The 21,487-nt window shown below is 47.7% G+C and overlaps 1 pseudogene; it reads left to right on the top strand.

The window, feature by feature from the left end:
• The first annotated feature begins 944 nt into the window (after positions 1–944).
• LOC135264055 (FRAS1-related extracellular matrix protein 2-like) overlaps positions 945–21,487 on the top strand; it is a 75,054-nt pseudogene continuing 54,511 nt past the window's right edge.

Below are 21,487 nucleotides of genomic sequence, written 5' to 3'. Positions count from 1 at the left end.
ATACCAAACAAAATATATTTCTGTTAGCGCGTTGGAAAGGACCTTGCACATCCGCGGAGGCCCTTGGCAATCACGAGACACAAAGCCTGGAGTTAATCGGTTCCCATTAAACAGGTTCCAAGAGCAAGTCCCTCCATTGTGAGGTGCACTGGAGTCCCACGCGTCTTTCGACTTAAGATAAAACACTATCTGGTCGACGTCATGTATCAATGCACTCTTTAAAGTTTCCGCAAGAAATGCAATATGTCTTAAATGTGGGTTAGGGGAATAGCATTTGATGACTCTCCTTCATTGCCCTGTTAATAATTTATATGAATACCGCTGCCCACGTCATTACAACCGCTACACCAACAGAGGGAGCCAAATATGTGCTTGCAATACTGTTCACGGCATCATCAGAAAGATGCACAGGTTATACAGAAAGCATAGCTTTTATAAAACGATGTGCATATTCAGTAAATCAAATAGCGGTTGAAAACAAGCAGAACTTGACGGGCGATTATCGAACTCAAATAGACTGTCTTGAATGAATCACTTTAGGCAAATAAACAAAAGGTAAAACAAGCCATTCATGTTTACCAATTTATACGAGTCCTGTATTTATGTTTATCAATAAAACAAAATCAAAGAACGTGGCACTCTTAATAGTGTTTGCTTTAGTATGTAATAGTGCGTGAATTGGCACGACTGGCTTAAAATCAGCCCGTGAAGTGCGTCTTGCATTCCATTTCAGGGACAGCAACGTTAATGTTTTTATCACTGATATCCTTACATTAAAAAGTTATTCACCCCATGGTCCCCCTTGCCATTCTCTCCTCCCAGGATTGACATCACCCACTTCCATTTACAACCCCGACAAAGGCATTCCATCGTAAAACATCATCCAATCGCCTGCAAAAGTGGGCGTGATTTGCTTGCAGCACGTTCCTAACTGCCTGGAGTTTATAACACAGTACGTGCAGCAGCTTTGGAGAATGCCGTGCACCCGCAGGAGAGTGTACGTGGGATGTTTCTGCATGCAGGCTGTTTACTGATAACTTTTCTTCGCTTTGCCGGACTGTATTCGCATCTGCGTGGAGGCTCTTGACTCACACCACGGATTCGATGGGTAGAAGCGCGCGCCAGAAGCAACACAGGACTGCACTCGCGACCGCTATGCTTTTCTGCAGACTTATCATCCTTGCTGCGTCTTTGACAGGCAGCGCGTCGGCGCAAGTTTTTGACAGCTATGGATTATCGTACGCCCTGAGATCGGAACTTTCAGAGGATGCCATTCTGGTGGCTAATAACGGAATACACGTGCCGTTCGGGAGGTCCGTTTATATTGATCCGTTCAACGATTTAGTTATCCAAGTACAGCCAGGAGACAGATGCAGCATAACAGTTCTTGACAACGATCCACTGTCGCAGAGACCGGGGTTACTTTCTCCCAAAAAGTTTCCCTGTGAATTCGGCCCTAATGACGTGAAGTACTCACATTTCGGCGCGAGGAGCCCTTCGAAGGACAGAGTGAAGTTGCAACTCAGGTATGACACTCAAACCGATACTGTAATTATTCCGTTCATGATAGAAGTCGAAGTCGTTTTCACCCAGCTGGAGGTAATTACTAAAAATATGCCACTCACAGTGGAAAAACTGCTTGGAAACAGTAATCCTATTGACAAAAAGATTTTAGAGTTCACCTTTGACAGAAATTCACAGCAGTGCAAGGTGACATCTTTAGCCAGTGGCAGTTCATTGCCCAGATACGGAAAACTTGTTGACGATGACAGGCTGGGAAAATCAATAGACTGTGATGAGTTCCTGAAGTCAGATTTCCGCTACCAGCACACATTCACTCTCAAGTCACCGAACAGAGATTATGTTCCAATGATTGTGGAATTACAGGACAAAGAGGGCAACCTGCTTAAGCACGAGCTTTTCCAGATCATGGTGCGGATAAGGGAAGGGGGGGAGAACGCGGCCCCTAAGCCAAGTTTTGTGGCTATGATGATGATGGAGGTCGACCAGTTCGTCATGACCGCCCTGACTCCTGACATGCTGGCGGCGGAGGACGCAGAGTCCGACCTTGACGACTTAATCTTCAACATCACCTCCCCCCTGTCCTTTGAGGAGGGCTACATCGTGAGCACCGACGACAGGAATCTGCCCATCACGTCTTTTTATCAGGGCGACCTGAAGGAGCTAAAAATAGCCTACAAGCCCCCCTCCGTGGACTCGGACACGGAGAGGATATTCCAGATCGAGTTCGAGGTGGTGGACACGGACGGCGCCGTCTCCGACCCCTTTGCGTTCATGATCGTGGTGAAGCCCATGAACTCGCTGGCCCCCGTGGTGACCCGGAACACGGGCCAGCTGCTGTACGAGGGCCAGTCCAGGCCGCTGTTCAGCGGCAACAACCTGCGGATCAGCGACGAGGACAACCTGGACGACGTCCGGATCGCCGTGATCGACGGGCTGCGGCACGGCGAGCTCACCGTCCTGGGCTCCGGCAGGAGGTTCTTCACGGCCGCGGACCTGGACGCCGGCACCGTCATCTACCAGCACGACGGCAGCGACACCTACAGCGACAACGTCGTCTTCAGGATGACCGACGGCAAGAATGAGGTGGAGTTCCTGTTCCCCGTCACCGTGGTGCCGACGGACGACGAGCCCCCGATCGTAAACGCCAACACCGGGCTGGTCTTGTTCAAGAACCAGATGATCCCCATTTCCCCTCTGGTGCTCAGCGCCGCCGACATCGACTCGGAAGACTCCACCATTGAGTTCACCATCGAGCCGCCGTTTTCCGCCATCGGGGAGGTGCTGCTGCGCCAGTCCGAAGCGCCCGAAGACCCCTCCTCCTGGAAGTTCAACGCAAACGATCAGATGTACGAGAAAGTAGTGACAGAATGGCTCCAGCAGGACATCACCGACAGGAAGCTGTTTTACCGCCACACGGGGCCCCACATCACGGACATAGTCACGGATCAGTTTGCGTTCCGGGTTCAGGATGACAACGACCCTCCCAACCAATCGGAAGAAAGCACCTTCGTCATCAAGGTCTCCCCATCGATGACGTTCCGCCAGAGCTCTTCCCCGGCACCACGCTGCATATGACGGTGCACGAGTACCAGCTGACGCACTTCCGCAAACACCTCCTGCGCTACACCGACCTGGACTCGGAGGACCGCGACCTGAAGTACACCGTCGTCCAGCCACCGACCGACACGGACGAGAACAGCCCCGTCGTCCTGGGGTCGGTCGTTTTGACGGAAAGCCCCGACACCGAGGTCACCGAGTTCACCCAGGCGCAGGTCAACCATCACAAGATCGCGTACAACCCTCCTGACTTGGAGCTGGGGATCACTGCCCATGTGGTGCAGTTCCATTACACCGTCGAGGACAACGCTGGCAACAGCGTGGAGGGCACCTTCACCATCTTCCTGAAGCCGGTGGACAACAAACCCCCCCAGATTACCAACACCGGCTTCACCGTATTTGAACGAGGGTCTCACATCGTCACAAGCGCGGAACTGGATACCGTCGACCCCGACACTGACAGCAAGCAGATTTCCTTCGCTCTCAGCCAGCTCCCTCTTCACGGCCAGATCCAGTACTCCTTCGCCGACCTGAGCAAAGGGGACGCGTTCAACCTGGACGACATTTCCAGCGGCAAGATCTCCTACATGCACGACGGGGGCGAATCCACCAGCGACGCCTTCCGGTTGGACGTCAGCGACGGCGTCCACGTGGTGACGGTCACCGTCAAGGTCGTCGTGAAGCCGGTGGACGACGAGACGCCCACCATCAGCCTGCCGCCTGGCACCATCGGGTCGTACATAGACGTTCTGGAAAATGGCGCTACTGAGATCACAACCAGCACCCTCCAAGGCAGGGATGAGGACACCGACGACCTCATGCTGACCTTCATTGTCGAAGATCCGCCAGTCCTAGGGGAGATCCTGGTGAATGGGGTGCCCTCTGATAGGTTCACTCAAGCTGACATCATTAACGGCCTGGTAGTGTACGCCCACACGAGCGGGGAGATTGGCTTACTAACTAAGCTGGACTACTTCAACCTGACTCTCACGGACATGTCCGAGGAGTGGACTGTAGGGGGCAACAAAGTGAACGGCGTCCGTGTTGAGGTCACGGTCCTCCCAGTGGACAGCCAGGCCCCAGTGGTCACCGTGGGCCCTCAGTTTGTCGTGGTGGAAGGGGAGAAGAACGCCATCGATATCAGCCAGATAAGTGCGGAGGACGCGGACACGCCCAACGACGACATCCTGTGCACGATCATCGTGCAGCCCAGCTCCGGCTACATGGAGAACAGCTCCCCTGCTCCAGGCTCGGAGAAGTCTCGCTCGGGGACGGCAGTCAGTGCTTTCACCATCAAGGACGTCAGAGACAGTCACGTAAATTATGTGCAGAGCATCCACAAAGGTGTCGAGCCAGTGGAGGACAGGTTCACCTTCAGGTGCTCTGACGGCATCAACTTTTCCGAGAGGCATTTCTTCCCCATTGTGATCAGTCCCGCTAATGACGAAAAGCCAGAGATCTTCATGAGGGAGTTTGTGGTGATGGAAGGAATGAACGTTGTCATCGACACGCCTGTTTTGAATGGTGCTGATGCTGACATCCCTTCTGACGAGCTGACGTTTATCATCACTAAGCTGCCCAAACATGGTTACATCCTAAACCAGTTAACTACGGGCTCAGTTCCGGTCACTAACTTCACCCTTGATCAGATCAAGGAGGCTTCCAGCATCGTCTACGAGCACGACGACTCAGAGACCACAGAGGACAGCTTTGACGTCGTTCTCACCGATGGAAAATTCACCGTAGAGGAAACCGTCGTCATCATGATAATCCCGGTTGATGACGAAACCCCAAGGATGGCCATCAATGACGGCCTGGAAGTCGAGATAGGCGAGACAAAGATCATCAGCGGAAAGGTCCTAAAGGCGACCGATTTGGACTCGGAGGATGACAAGCTGACTTATATAATTCGATACGGACCCGGCCAGGGCCTGCTGCAAAGGAAGATGCCTTCCGGGCTCGTGGAAAATATCACCGTGGGCATGAACTTCACGCAGAGCCAGGTGAACGAGGACCTCATTGTGTATGTTCACAGCGGACAGGAGGGCGTCCGCGACTTGCTGAAGTTTGACATCACTGACGGCAGCAACCCCCTCATCGACAGGTACTTCTACATCACCGTGGGCGGCATCGACATGGTGTTCCCCGATGTGGTGAGCAAAGGGGTTTCTCTGAAGGAGGGCGGGAGGGTGACCCTCACCACAGACCTGCTCAGCACCAGCGACCTGAACAGCCCAGACGAGAACCTGGTCTTCACCATTACCCGGGCACCCGTGAGGGGTCACCTGGAGTGCACAGACACACCCGGGATGCCCATCGTGTCCTTCACCCAGATGCAGCTGGCGGGGAGCAAGGTCTACTACATCCACACCTCTGACGACGAGGTGAAGATGGACAGCTTCGAGTTCGAGGTGACGGACGGCTACAACCCGGTTTTCCGCACCTTCCGGGTGTCCATCGTCGACGTCGACAACAAGAAGCCCGTGGTGACGGTGCACGGGCTGGTGGTGACCGAGGGCGAGAACAAGCTGATCACGCCCTTCGAGCTGACGGCGGAGGACCAGGACTCCGCCGACCGCCTGCTGAAGTTCACCGTCACCCAGGTGCCCGTGCACGGCCGGCTCCTCTTCAACAACAGCCGGCCCGTGGCCTCCTTCACCAAGCAGGACCTGGACGAGAACCTGATCAGCTACAAGCACGACGGCACCGAGTCCTCGCAGGACAGCTTCTCCTTCACCGTGACCGACGGCACGCACACCGACTTCTACGTCTTCCCCGACACCGTGTTCGAGACCCGCAAGCCGCAGATGATGAAGATCGCCATCGTCTCCGTCGACAACGGGGTCCCGCAGATCGTGGTCAACAAGGGCGCCCCGACCTTGAGGACCCTGCCGACGGGTAACCTGGGGTACATGATCACCAGCAAGGCTCTGAAGGCCGAGGACAGAGACAGCACCCAGGCCTCGCTCGTCTTCAGGATAACTCATGAGCCTGAGCACGGCTACCTCATCGATCTGGGCAAAGGAAATAACAGCATCACCACATTCACCCAAGGTAACAATAATACTAAAAAAAAAAAAAAAAACACTTTATTTTTGCTGTTTTTGAAATTCATTTTCATAAGCATTCATTAAAAAAAACTGTACGTTTTAGGGGGTTTCTATTGTACAGCTAAAGTGAGGTTTTAACACACAGTGCAAGCTTATAATTAGTTCTGTCTCCTTCAGCGAGGAGCTGTGCAGTTCTATTTTTTATAATAAGGAGACATGAACTGTGTTGAATATTTTAAGGAGCAGCTTATTAACCTTTGCTGTGGAGAGAGGCGCTGAGTTGCTGTCACTGTGTTAGCTTAAGCCTAAACTCATAATTGGACGTCGTAATGGAACAACAGATAATGTGACTTTCAATTTTCGCTTTGTGACCTAATTCTTAATTATTTCCCGCCTCGAGAAATGCTTTTAAGAGTTTTGTATACATTGTACTTTTCCCAGAAATGTCTCCAAGTAAAAAGACATTGTCAAGTTCAGATACTGGGGCCTATCAAAGTTTTACGCTGCTTTGCCAACTGGCTGTGTGGAATTATTAACATTGCGTTCTGCAACTTACAATTTACTAATTTATCTCGGCAGCACCGTTAATGACACTGGGAAAACAGCAGTGTTCGGGTAAAAACTGGCAGTTAATTAGTGTCATGGGAGTAGAGTGGATTTGCGAAAGAGAGAGAGGGCGAGAGAGAGAGAGAGAGAGAGAGGCATAACTGAATCCGCTTAGCCGCAACAGAAATGCAACCCACTGCTCAGTCCTCGGTGATTTTGCCTGGTTGTGTTAGGCGTAATTCAACCCACGCTCAACTTATTGAGAGCATTAGCCTTGACTGTTCGATATGAAGGGCGCTGACCTCCCGTTAGGGTTGCCAGATGCCCGGAAACACAGCACAGACTTGGGGGCAGATGACCGTTTGAAATGCATTAGAATTTTAGTTACCTAGAACATTCCTTGAGATAATGAATAGCTGAATAACTACTATTATTGGTTAGTGACATGTCTTGCTCAGTGTCATAATGAATAGCTGAATAACTACTATTATTGGTTAGTGACATGTCTTGCCCAGTGTCATAAAAAATGTTTCAATATACAGTATATATTTCACCCTGGTCTGATACAGACGCTAGGCAAAAAAAAAACAGTCCCTTGTGTGCACTATAGATTAAAAGATTTGAATAGCCTTGCACACATTCTCATGCATTGCTATTATTTCACATACAATCCATCTGTATACAAGTTCACTGTCAGTTCAAGTGTGGCAGTTTATTTTCCCTCATTTAAGGAGGCTGCTGCAGTGCCCTACCTGTATCCACCTGCAACTCTGGTTACCCTGTTAGTGTTCCTAAACACTGGGTGACTTGTCAAGCGCACCACAAGAATTTTGGTCTGAGCCCAGAATTCATTGGCCCCAACCCAAGAAATTCTGTGTTCTATTTTTAATTTTTTTAAAAAAATTTTGGGGGGGGGAGGGGGGTTCCTGTCAAGTCAGGGCCCTTGGAATCCCCTTAACTTCCGCCCACCTTACGGCACCCCTGTTTTTTTTTTTGTTTTTTTTTTTTTACTCCTTAAGGTTCTGAGCATTTAAACAAATGAAAAAAAAAGAAAAAAAAAAACCCTGGGCTGCCCAGTTTTGTTAAGGCAGGATAGCGCGATGTAGTTAGCGCCAGTTCTGGAATCTGGATCTGCTCTCAACGTTCCTGTCTGTCATTACAGGACCAGTCGTCTGTTATTTGAGTCGTCTGTTATTCTTTTCACGCCTATCTCACAACGGCATGTTAATTATTACTGTTTCCCCGAGTGTATTATACTGTGTACTCTACTTTACGGCTTGTTTTCTCAGGAGGGAATTCAAACATTACTTAATTAATGGGCTGTTTTGGGGATTGAATCAATGTTGATTAACAGCCAGATGATGAATAATTTATTTGTGTCTTACAAAATCAAATACGGTATTGCAGAGGAGGACTTTGAAAAGACCACCATCAACGTTCGTGCCCAGAAGTCCAACTGATTCAATCTTTGAATAATGTTAGTGGCTGAGAGGAGAATTCAAACCGGTGTTCATTTTTAATGCACCGCCCCATTAGCACAAATTCAAAAAGCATTTGAAAGCACCTCATCATTAATTTAACAGCTTGAAAATGAAGTTGTGCGTCTGTCCTGGGCAGGAACCTGATTTAATAGAAACGTTTAAAATGACTGACTTCATTGCGCTTTGTCACTATTATGTCATGCCAAAGATTTGTAATGAATATCGTGAAAATTTAGTATTGCACGTATAATAAACACCTGACATGTAGAACAGGGGGGCACAAGTCCGGTCCTGGAAGGCTGTTCCATGTGCTGGTTTTTGTTCCAACCAATTACCTTAGTTTTAGTTTTCTGACAGCTCTATAAATTGTGCTGGCACACTCCTGTACTCGAGCACAGTAAAATCTTTAGGATACACTAGCAATGTGCAGCTGTAAGCCGGCACTCATACAAACGTCAGATCAAAATGTGATTGAGGGAATTATATAATTAAGAACAGAAGTTGGCACAAAACCCTGAAACGCATCATGTCTTGTTACACACACCCTGATTTAAGATAAACAGTTTTTTTTTGTTGTTTCCTTGCATGAAGTTGATGTGTATGTGCTTCCTCTTCTTTAGCCGACATTGATGATATGAAGATCTGCTATGTACTGAGGGATGGAGAAAACGCTACCATGGACATGTTCCACTTTTCTGTGGAGGACAACGGTAGGTTTTTTTTTTCTTTTTTCCTTTCTCCAATTTTCAGACTTCACAAAGCCCGCAGTTACAGCAAGGTAGCGCATCTTTTTTTCCGAGCATTCCTTTCCGTCGCGTCACTTTTTACAGTGATGTTTAATTTAGGGTTTTGTTAGAAATGTTAAAATAGACATTTTCTCTCGAAAGGGGTTATATTTCCATGGGTGCCAGTGAGGTGACACAATAAAAAAAGATGCCTCAGACCTATTGTTTTTTTTTTTTTGTGAGAGAAAGCACTATTATCTGACCATTTGAATGTGACAGATTTTGGAGAAAGCAGTCTACTCTTCTGAAGTGTTGTAGATGAAAACACTAATGATTTATTAACAGGAAGTGAGACATGGCTATTGGCGACTTGCTTTGTCTATGCAATTCCTTACGGAAAAAGGAATTTTTGTTGAAAGTGGATGAAAAAGATGTGAACAACTGTGTCCTAGAATAGGTAGGTTTTTTTTGTTGTTGTTGCGAATCAAAGATACAGCAACAAACAAAATAAGACTTAAAAGGTACCACCTTGAAGTTATGGTAGAAGAAAGCACAGCTGTCTTGAGTGGGTCTGCTTTGAAATGAGAGCTGCCTCTGTCACTCAGGAATCTTCTATTTCCTTGATGTTTTCAAGGTTAATGCATCCCTAGATAGACATATTTTATAAGAAGGATATGTCACGAACTTACTGTTGAATGTATGTGAATAAACACAGGTAGAATACTGCCTTATTCAGGCATCCATTTCAGAGAGACCAATGTCCTTTTGCTTCTCTCACCAAGAGATGTGGAATGAGAGCGAATGAGAGCGAATGAGAAAATGTCTGCAGGTATGTCAGTTTATACTTGTGCATTTGTGTGTGTGCGTGTTTGTATGTATATGTGTGTGTGTATGTGCATGTATGTGTGTATACATGCATTTGTGTTTGTGTGTGTGTGATCATGTTCATATGTTATTATCTCAAGGCAATGGACAGGCATTGTCCAATTAGCTCTGATGTCAGGAACTCCTTTTCTCCACAGGAAGTCTCATATTAGTAGTAAACTGTCATTCTCTGAGACACGGCCCGTTGGCCTGCAGGCTAGGAGGCTGAAAGGGCCTCTCTGCAGAGGAACATCTCATACTTCAGACCCTAGGCAGGAAAGCAAGTAATTAGAGCCTCCAGTACCGTGTAGAGGTTTCTCCTCGCGGCAAAACCGATAATTAAGTGCAATATTAGAAGGTCCTTTCGGACGGAAAATGGGTGATGTCTGAACACTTCGTCACAGGAGAAACAGCTGGCTGCGGCCATCTGTTTGTTTGCCGCTATTTTAACCCTTTGTTCCCGTAGTTCGTTATCGTTCTGTTGCTAATGGAAACAGTCCGGTGCACGTTCCCATTGAAGTGTCCTATGAGCAGTGGTGCTCTCTACGCCAGCAAGGCAGTGCTGGCGCGCCTGGTTCATACTTGGCTTGGTACCGAGGGGATCAATTACAGCAATAATACATTTTTAAAATATGTATAAATAAAAATAAAAACAGTGGCAATCTTTGACCTTTACAATACAATTTGGGGTGGAGGTGGGATACATTGCTAGGACGATTTCTTGTCACTGTCCACCTCAAAGGAGCGTACAGCAAATTACTCTAACTGACATAACTAGAAATATTGCATAGGCTACAGGTTTTATATGTATTAGGCTACCTGTCTCTCAGCGTTACGGAAGCGGACGCCTCGTGCACCCTCTCCGCGAGCAGGCTGCAGATTTCTTGAATTCACGGAGATCGCAACGCCCTGCAGTTTATGTTACGGTTGACTTTCCCCCCATTTAGACCTCTTGTGTTTGACATTTACTGCAAGAGAAGACCCCCTTTGCTTGGAGGTGAGCCTAATCAAACAGAAAAGTCCCGTAATACACATCCATTTCAGGACTACTTCACTGTTATGGGTGGCTCGCTCCCCGTGTTCAATTTGCGAGTTCAGCAGGCCATTTGAAGGGTAGCGGCTTTCCGGAGCCTTTATAGTCTGGGGAAGTCGAGCTAATTGGCGGATTTAAACAATCAGTGAAACTCCTCTCGTTTTGGTTTAAAGAGCAGCTTCTGATCTGAGACGTCGCTGATGGCGTTTTCCCCACATTTTTATTTTTTTCTCTTCACTTACTCTTGACTGGATTTACTTCTGAAATAAGCATTTTTTAAATTACATTTTCTTACGAATGTAAATGCAATACGATACAATGTAGGCTAGTTTTCAAATGGCCTAATGTTTTTTTTATAATTTATTGTGTGTCAATAGGCTATAGTATGTAATAGGTGTACTGTATATTAGACACCACATATGTTTAAGGTTGTTTATTGAATTCAGTTTAATAGCCAAACCAAATTTTAGATGCAGACAGATTTTAAGATCCAATTACTCGTACGTTTTAAAGAAAGCTTGAAGTGAAATTTCAAAGTATGAGTACGTCCATGTTTGACAGCCGTTCATTTCGAGTGCTCAAGGGTAGACCTACATTTTCGTGTTATTTTGATTTTCTGATAGCTTTTATGGGTAAAAATGTGGATGAGAAGGTGTACTTTTACTTCGAAATAAATTCCTTTGGGGGCTCATGGGGATGCTATGTAGTGATCACATCTCTTCTTTGCCGTTGTCTGCAGCTCGTTAAAGCTAATGGCACCATTACAGGATGCTCCCAGCTCCGTAGAATGTGAAACAGAGTGACATGCCTTCGGACAGATGTTCAAATTTGTTAATGATTTAGCCAAACAATTTAAATGCACTGGCTACAGAAATATTGTGCTTAGTCTTGTGCTTATTGCTGACAGTATAATCATGGTTAAAAAAGAAAAAAAAATACAGTGCATTTGTAGCATGTAGAAGAATCTCAGGGGGTAGTAGTTCAATAGTTCAAATGCTCTGTTATTCTACGTTCGCCTTTCTGTGTAACAAGCCGACGTGCTGCTATGTTGCTGAGGTTAAGTGGGGCCAAACTCTGGTAAAAAAATATGTACTGTGGCATTGTTAAAAATAGAGCCGTGTATTTTAGTATGATTTATTTATTTATTGTCAGTACGCATTCGCTTTCCGCGGCTCTTGTGCTCGCTCGTGATCACGGATGATCTCTGCGGAGTAGAACACCGACGTGCTTATGGAATTTTCCGGGGGAAAAAAAGACAGATGAAAGACTAACAAAGAAACTCTTCGGCTGTGATCTCGGTATTAATCGACAGCTTGTGTTTCGGTTACTTGGAGACCTTGATATGAAGCGGTTGTCACTTTGACGTGATGTCGGTTATTTGCTTAGATTGAAAGTTGACGGTTTTATTTTAAACCGGCTTCCAATATCCGAAGCACGTTGAGACGTGGGCCTGCCGCTAGGACCTGGCAGAAGCCTTGGTTGACGATGTATTCTTTCATTAAAAAGGACGTCTTAGTTGATCCCTCTCTGTTAGAAGTCCAATTAAAAGCTGCCGTTGTGCCATTGTCAATCATAACTAGTAATTGTAATTAATTACCAGCAGATTAATGTGTGATATTCAAATCAGTGTTTTTTTTTTTTTTTTTACTGTACACTAGGTATAATGAAACATGCTTTGTATGTGTTGTCATCAATTACTATACATTACACAATGTATGTGCTTGAGTTTTGTAGTTATTCCAATGACCTTCAGAATGCACGTGTGCATTGCTATGGTTATAAGCATCTGCCAAATAAATGTAATGTATGTAATCTAAAAAAAAAATCATAGGAAGTCAAAGGCTAGCCCAGAACTGTCACTCAAACAGTGAGCTGGGATTCAATCAGCATTTGTCATTTACTTCAGCTTACAGATAAACATAGGTGCTGCACTTGTTATGCACAAACTCAGCTTGGCGAGATGAAGATGTTTCTCGCCGTTAAGTGTTAGTCAAAGCTAATCTCTGCCATTTTCTTTCAAATAGTGCCTAAGCCTATTACAAGTAATCAGACTGACCGTCCATTGCTTACGGATGGGTTACAGAAATGGGACTGTTTGGTCAACCCAGGAGGAGGCGGGACGCAGGGAGCGGGGAGCGGGCAGCGGGCAGCGGGGCAGCGTGTGAGCCGCAGTGTAATTGGGTTGCTAATGATCTGCAAAGGAAAGGAACGTGTGTTCAGGTAGATAGACTGCTGGATGTGTGAATCCCGGGAGGGGAAAATGCCAATGTAAGACATTTTACCTTGTTGCTTGGCAATATTAATCCCATGCCTATAAATGGATTATGTAAGTAATTAATGTTACGGATTGCCCTGGATGGGGGTGTGTTTGAAATCAACGTATACAACGTGTTTCTAATGCGCTTTAACCTGCTTTAATAAACTGCTTTATTTGATTTAGTGCTTAGTGCAAACACCAACTCTCCACAACCAGGCTCAGCCTTCACTGAGTCCTAGGTGGTTCTGTTGCACATACTCTGCCACTATTTGGAAAAAAAAGCTTTTTAAACCGGCGTATTTATTCTCCAAGTCTCTCAATTAAAGAAGACAAATAAAACCCTAAAGACCTAGCAGTCCTTCTGTTCCCCTTGTATGCAGCCGGGGAAGCCTGGTTCTTCTGTGTCAAAGAAAAAACAATGACAACAAGAAAAACAAAAAAAAAAAAAACGTGTTCACTTGCTAACGCAAAAGGACGTGAGATGTTTGTGTGGGAAGCGCTTCTGCGCTGGAAACCGTGCGCCGCTCGCTGTGGGCTCCAAACCGCAAGCCAATTACGCACTCTCTCTCTTTCCACGATGGCGGGTTTGCGGTGCAGACTTTATCTCTCTTATTTTCCAGAACGTTCTGCTTGTTTGTCTGGGTTGTCTAAAGTGTGATGTGGTAAATCTCAGAATATCTCTTCTATAGCCTGTGAAGTGATCTATTGTTCTAAGGGGTTGAAGCATTTGTTTGGCTCTGGCTGTAATAAGCCTTGAAGCCTAATTTACTCACTTACTCACTCACTGTCTCACTCTCTCACTCGTTCACTCACTCACTCTCACTCACTCACTGTATCACTCTCAGCCATTCACTCAATCGCTAACTCGCTGACTGACTGGCTCATTCGCTCAGTAGTCACTAACACGCTTACTCAATCACTCACTCACTCTCTCACTCATTCACCTGACAGTTACACAGTACCGGTGTTCTGATAATGAGAAGCCCTGCACAGAGCAGTCACAGCCAATGAGCTGGATCCTTTTTACTTTCAGACTTCTGAGGAACAGCTCAGGGGAGAGAGGCAGAGAGAGAGTGAGACTGAGAGAGACAGAGAGAGAGCAACTGAGAGAGACAGAGAGACAGGGATAGAGATTGAGCGAGAGACAGAGAGAGAGATAGAGAGAACACAAAGGAGGATGGAGGTCTGGGCGGTTTCCTGTACAGGAGCAGAATCCCTAAATCTGTCAGCAGAATAGTGCTGGAGTCTCGGGCTGGGGGGGCCATTTTCCCCCTCTCCTGTCGGTACCCTAAAGCCCAAGGGGATAAACTGCTTTTATTGCTTCAGTTTCAGAGAAAAGGCCCCTTTCCTTGCCCACACAGGGCGAGTTGCTTTAGCACAAAAGAGGATGTTTGTTCTCCTGACTGACAGTCTCTGTTGTTGCTGGAGGAAATGGCTGCTTGAACAGCCTAAGACCATCCGTCCATCGGCCAGATTGTAAAAACGCGTGTGTGTGTAAATACAAAGGATTTGCCGCGGTGCGCTTCACAGGCCGACCTGGCCTAAACCCACACGCAGCAAAACCTGACCGTCCTGCCGTGTGCTCACGAGGGAGAAGAGATTCTTTCTAACAACGGTCCATGTGGCCTGAGCATTTTTAACGTACCGTTCTGAAAATAATGCACAAAACGAGATGCCGTGAACATGTGCACCATGAAATGGTTAGGTGTTAAAACAACACCACCAGTGTTATATAAACTCTAACAGTGTTAAATCAACTCTAACAGTGTTAATATGGGGCCGTTTGAGGCAATGTGTACACGTGTTTTTGCATATTGCACACATACTATGTATTAGAGCAGGGCTGCCCAACCCTGTTCCTGGAGCTGCACCCTCCTGTAGGAATTAATTTCAACCCTAATTTGGCAGACTTGATTCAATTAAATAGCAGGTCAACAACAACATATGCTGTCAAATGAGGTGTGCTTTGTTATAGGGTTGGAGTGAAAACCTACAGGATGGTAGAACTCCAGCAACAGGGTTGGCCAGCGCTGAACTAGAGTGTAAGGTGCTCTATTAGAATTTATTTTACACTGAATATTTCACACTGAATATTTGTGTGTGTGAATAAAGTTGATGGTGGCGTAGCTACTGCTAATTATTCTGTCTGTACGTGGGATGCATACAGGCCTGGACCTGGGCTCAGTTGTTAATAAAGCTGAGTAATACAAATTGTTCTTCATAACAATCAAAGGGGCCAAATGTATGTCTGTGTCAGGTTGAATTTGGCTTCCAGACCACCAGGTGATTAGTCTTGCTGAACGAGGTAATTCTAGGATTTATTTGCCGCCTTGTGTAGGCCTGTGGACATTTGGCCTGAGCTGCAGCAGGACTTTGGACCCTAGAAAGGCTCCTTTAGCCTGCATAGAGAGGGCTAACTCTGAGCTCTATCCCTTGTTTAGACGGTGGGAATTTCTCGAAGGTAGACACAGCGGAGAGGAGAACGCAATCTCCGTAAAAGACCCGGTACCGTGTGTCTCCTCAGCTGATTGGAGGAGCCCGTTTTTGTGTCAGCCTATCAGTTCTCTCCCTCTGGAGTGTGTCATTAGGAGAGCCGCAGTATGTGTTCCTGCAGCCGGTGCACGTTTGAATGTATTCCGCCCCTGCCTGAACGTCTTCTGCCTTAACACCGCTCACATTAACGTTCACTTGTGCTGTGCTCATTACACTTCAGCTAATTTGAAGGTAGAGAGAGCTCTGTACGATTCAGGTCTTCTCTCTTTCTCTCTCTCTCTATCTCTCTCTCTTTTTTCGATCTTAACGCTTTTTACTTAGGGTTATGTTACGTTTCAATTGGCCGGAAGCGGCGTGTTAGAGATCTGTGAGTCGGGCCGGGGCCACCCACTCCAGCGTCTCTCTCTCTCTCTCTCTCTGGCGGTAATTGGTTCCGTGCTGGAGGGGTGCGAAGTCGTGACGTGCGGGGCGAGCGGAGAGGTTCCTGCGGGGGATGAAAGAGTTTTGGGGGACACGCCGAGTACCGCGTCCTGGAGCTTTGTTTTTTGGGTTTTTTTTTTTTTGGGTGGGGGCAGGAGGGAAGGGCAGAGCTTCTTCCGTTGAAATTTCTAGTCTGTTCACATGAAATGATTATTAAATTATTGCTGTTGGCTTTGAAGGTTTCCAATCGCATGAAGGCCACTCACCTCCATAATCCCACCGAGAGAAAGAGTGTGTGTGTGTGTGTCCGTGTGTGCGTGTGTGTGTTTGAGTGTGTGTGTGTTTGTAAGTGTGTGTGTGTCTGTGCATGCGCAGGAGAGGAATTTGCCTGTGTGGAAACGCCAGGTCCAGACTCGTTCGCTGGACAAAGCTGTCTGCCCCCATCCGTTCCTCCAAGCACTCCTTAAACCCCCCCCCCCCCCACCATCATGTGAAAGACAGGGAGCCCTCAGGGGGGTTCTGTGATGTGAAAAGGTGCCTCCAGCCCCCTGAAAGCAGGGCTGTGCTCTGCCCGTTGAGCTCTAAGAGCGATGTCACAGTTTCGGTGCCCTGTGTTCACCAAAAGACCCGTTTTGCATTTGACTTTGCATGGCACAACTCTTCTCTGGGAAAGGTGGAGAGCTTACCGTCCGTCAGAGTTCACACTGGATGGATTTCCTGGGAGTTTGCATTTCCCTTTTTAAGTATTTAGTGCTTAGCGGACGTTTTTAGCAAACACTCTCCTGGATTTCACAGCCTACATTCTGACATGCGGGACCTGGAGGAGGTGGCACGCCCAGCTGAAGCACCCAAAATAACGCACCCTTTGATTTAGGTATTCAGCATTTAGCACACGCTCTTATCCACAGAGCGACGTTCGCGGCTCTTACGTTTTTGAACATGGTCTGTTTACCTGAACTGCTTCAGGAAATATCCAGCGGTAAAGTCGGTGTCTCAGCGGCACAGTGACGTCACGCCAGCTGGGAACTGAACTCGCAACCCCTGACCTACAGTCTCAGTTCCCCTGATATTGATGCTACACATGTGCTGGTTTAGTGGGTTTGTACTTTTTACACAAACCAGACCCCCACATTTTATATCAGGGATAGTAGCCACAACCCTGGAAGTCTGCTGTGCCTGCTGGTTTCTGGAGTGTGTTTTGGTAATTAAAGTGCTAATTAAGTCTCTGATTGGCTGGAGTTCATGCACCTTGTTTCCAAGGCTACCAACTGAAAGGAAACTGATTGGAAAAAAACCCGGTCACCACTCCCACCAGGGCTGGACTTTTACATGCCTATTTCATGTCATACATTCTACACTGTAATCTGAGTGTGTGCTTTTCATCTTAGGAAACGGAAACAACGGTATATAAAGTGCGATGTCCAGGGTTTACGAAAATAACGCAAGTTTTGTGACGTCCCACAGAAATAAGGAGAGTTCACGGATGTTTGAGACCGTCCCAGTTTTCGTTTGACAGGCGATACATCTTTTGGGTTCTGGAGAGTAGTAGTTTGCAGGTACGGGGTGACGGAGGGAAAGGAAGATTCGCTGTCCTCAGCGATCCGACGCATCTGTCTCCGGCAGGGTCAGGGTGCGGTTCACGGTTCTGCTCTCTCTCTCTCGGCAAAGGGGGTGTGTCAGCGCCTCTGGGAATTTTTGGAGAGGTAGCTGAATCGACCGCTTCCAAGATCCCCTACCGTCCCGGCAAAGGAACTAGAACGTCCATTTGGGAGGGAGTTTTATCGTCCGGAAGGCCAGAGCGCCTTTGGTGTGAGATATCCGTGAAAGGGAAAATCAGGAAAGCAAAGATGCAAGATTTCCCAGAATTCCCGGAAGCGTTTTCCCACAATACACAGTAGAGCATCCCCTTTTTTAAAAAAAAACGGAAAGTCATGGGATGAATAGATACGTTGACACTCTCTCATACTAATAATGCTGAGGTTGTTCCAGGAGGCAAATATTAATGCGAAACAGCGTTGAAGTGGAAACCGTGTGTGACATCTGCCTCCAGGCAGCAGCAGGTCGCGTTTAATGTGATCTTCTTTAGTGCACTGCTCTTGTGAATTAGGCGGGTAAATGAGATGCGCTGTTTCTCACGGTGCAGTGCAGTCTATCCAGAAATTAATTGTGAGGAGTTACGGCCCGATGTAACCGTAACGCGATTGGCCGCGTGCCGCCCACTTCCTGTGGCAGCGGGATTTGACTGTCACCCGCAGAGACTTTTCCCCGCCCCCCCCGTCGCCCCCCCCATACCCCATGCAGTCAGGGGCAGAGAAAGGGTCAGGCTGGGCTGATTAAATCTCTCTCTCTCGTTTTTTTATTCAACAGTATTTCAGTTGCTCGTTAACGTAATTATTCCTGTAGACCGCAGATAATGTTTCTTTACATACGTACATGAATGGAGACCCCAAGTGCCCCCTTAAATGAACTTAAATGAACTTTGGACGTTTCCCTCCTTTTTTGTGTTTTTTTCATTTGTGTTGGGAGGGTCAGCAGTCAGGGAGGAGGGCAGGAAGGGGGATTAGGGAAATGCTGATGAAACAGGTTTTCCTGGAAGATTCACCCCTGTGCTGCCTTTCTGAGTCTGTAGGAGCCAGGCACAGGAGCTCTGCGTGTGTGTGTGTGTGTGTGTGTGTGTGTGTGTGTGTGTGTGTGTGTGTGCATGTGCACGTGTGTGTGTACATGTGTGTGTGTGGTTGTGTGTGCGAGCGTGCATGTGTGTGTGTGTGTGTGTGAGGTTGTGTGCACGTGTGTGTGTGCATGTGTAGTTGTGTGTGTGTGTGTGTGTGTGTGTGTGCGCATGTGCGCCCCCCGCCCCGGCCCCCCTTCCCCACCCATCACACTGCCAGCGCTCAAAGAATGTGAAGGGGCTCATGGGAGTTATAGCTGCAGGACCTACTGCTGAGGGATACAGTACTGGGGGGGGGGGGTGGCGGGTGGCGGGAGGGGGGGTTTGCGGTGGGTGTCGGCTGGGGACAGGGGGTAGGGAGAGGAGGAGCAGTGGGGAGTATTAACTGCCTGAGGGGTTGAAAGGTGACTTGGGGCTAACAGAGGCCAATAAGGTTAAAGAACCGCCTGTTTTCTTTTGGGGAATGGGCTATCGTTAAGACCTCAGAGCAAGTCAAGTGGCCTGTTCGGGGTGGGGAGGGGGTGACGGGGGGTTATTTTATGGGGTGAGAACAGCGGGGTGCCAGACAGACCTCAGGGGTGAAAGGACAGATTGGGGTCATTTAACTCCGTCCACGGCAATGTGGGTCTTTTCAGCGGAAGTGTGCTCTTAAAACCCCAGGGTTAATGTTTCCTAAGCTTGCTGATTTTTTTATTTTTTTATTCCTGCACCCTGCTTGGCTTTCTGTGAGGGAAATCGTTAGGGAGTTGCTAAGGATGACGTCGGTGATGATTACGGACCCCTTGGTAACGAGGGCGGCTGTTGTTTTTATCACCGCAGTGCATTGTGACGAAGCCTGCTTCGAAATCTACGCCGACCGCGTGCGTCTGTGTGTGCGCCGAAGCTTGTTGCACGGCAACAGTGCGGCGTAATAATGGTTAGGGAACAGGGAGCTGGCAGCTCCGGGGTTCAAAGTTCAATTCCCTGGCTGGGCACAGCCATTGTAGCCTTGAGTGAGGCACTTGACCCGAAGTGCTCCAGGCAATATCCAGCCGTATGAATGGACTGAATGTAAATAATAGACAGTCAGTCGCTCTGGATAAGAGCATCTGCTAACTGTACGTTCCTCTGCGAGCCATTGCCAATCGCCTGCTGTGGTCTGAAGAAGTATCTCTTCAGAACTGCACCTGGACTAATTATCACCGCTCTGCAGGGCACTCCCAATTTAGGATCACTCTTAACACTGAAGTCCTTCTAATTTGTTCCTGTAGCACTTTCGTGTTACACTTGTATCTCCATCCGGCACTTATACTGCACTTGTGTCATTACCTTGATGTTGTAGCGTTGTGCCTCCTAGTTTGACTTACCGTAACTTTCTTACCTAGCCTACGCCTATGCTGTGTGAACTGGACTTGAATGTGTTCATAGCTCTGAATAACTGTTACATAAAAGAGTACCTTGTTTGTACCTTCTCGTGTTTTGTAGTCGTTCCAATGACCTTCAGTTTGTGCTTATTGTACATCGCTTTGGATGAAAGCGTCTGCAAAAAAAAAATTTGGCCCGAATCAAAGGTGCGTCACTTTGCATTGAAGAAGCACTTGAGCTGGCCGTGCCGATCCTCCGTCAACGCTTCAGAATCTTAAAAAGTGCATAACACCAGCTACAAAAGGCTAGGCCGCAGAAAATTCAGTGCTTAACCGACTACAATAGAGCACATTTTTCTGACTACAGTGGAGTACGTTTTACTCTGATAGGGTACATTTTACCCTGATAGAGCGCACGTTATCCCCACTGGTCTGTTATAAACCTCGCTGATTTGAATTATGGCCGTTTTTACCGAGAGAGTCCTGTTCCCCATCGGTCCGTTTTGGGGAGTTTTGCCGGAGCTCTAGCTCTGAGGAGAGCGATCCCAGCGGTTCTTTTTTCGATTCCCCCTCTTTCTGCCCCTCTCAGGAGCGCGCCTCGTTATTGCGGGCCAGAGCTCAGCGAGGAGGGCTCTCTGGTTCCGCTCCGCTACAGAGAGAGAGAGGAGCTCTTAAACGTCGTCGGCCATTTTAGACGACTGTCAGGTTCCTCTGGTTCTGCTCCGCTAGAGTTTTTTTTAAATCGTAGGCCCAGGTGGTAGAGTTGAGGTTGTGGGATGCACTTATGGGTCTCTGTTTTTGTTTTGTGTGAGTGTGTGTGTGGTGTGTGTGTGTGTATATTTGTGTGTGTGTGTGGTGTGTGTGCATGTGTGTGTGCGTGTGTCTGTGTGTGTGGTGTGTGTGTGTGTGTGTGTTGTGTGGGGTTGTTGTGTGTGTGTGTGGTGTCGGTGTGTGGGGTGTGTGTGTGTGTGTGTGTGTTGTGGTCTTGTGTGTGTGTGTGTTGTGTGTGGTGTGTGTGTGTGTGTGTGTGGTTTTTGTGTGTGTGTGTGGGTGTGTGTGCTGTGTGTGGTGCGTGTGTCTGTGTGTGTGTGTGTGTGTGTGTGTGTGTGTGTGTGGTGTGTGTGGTGTTGTGTGTGTGTGTGGTGTGTGGTGTGTCTGTGTGTGTGTGTGTGGTGGTGTGTGTGTGTTGTGGTGTGTGTGTGTGTGTGTGTGCTGTGTGTGTGTGTGTGTGTGTGTGTGTGTCTGCGTTGTTTTTTAAGCAATCAGCTCACAGTCTGTAAGGAGCTGAGTTTTAGAGCCCTCTCCCATGGGGCTTTTTTTTCCCAGCCGCTCAGATAAAGGAGCAAACTGGGGACTGTGCTGGTGCTGCGGAGGCCAGCCTCTGTTTACACTCTAAATGAAGCCACAGCCCTTTATCCCGTGTCATTGCATCACCTTTGTGTTTCCCTGTGATGCTTTCTGCCCCCACTCTGAACCCTGAATCTCTCTTTCGCTCTCTCTCTCCGTCTCCCTCTCTCTCTCTCTGT

Source organism: Anguilla rostrata, chromosome 9 (assembly GCF_018555375.3).
Source record: "Anguilla rostrata isolate EN2019 chromosome 9, ASM1855537v3, whole genome shotgun sequence".
In the NCBI taxonomy this organism is placed as follows: Eukaryota; Metazoa; Chordata; class Actinopteri; order Anguilliformes; family Anguillidae; genus Anguilla; species Anguilla rostrata.
The sequence above is the reverse complement of the archived record's forward strand: the minus strand, read 5'-3'. Positions and strand labels throughout refer to the sequence as shown.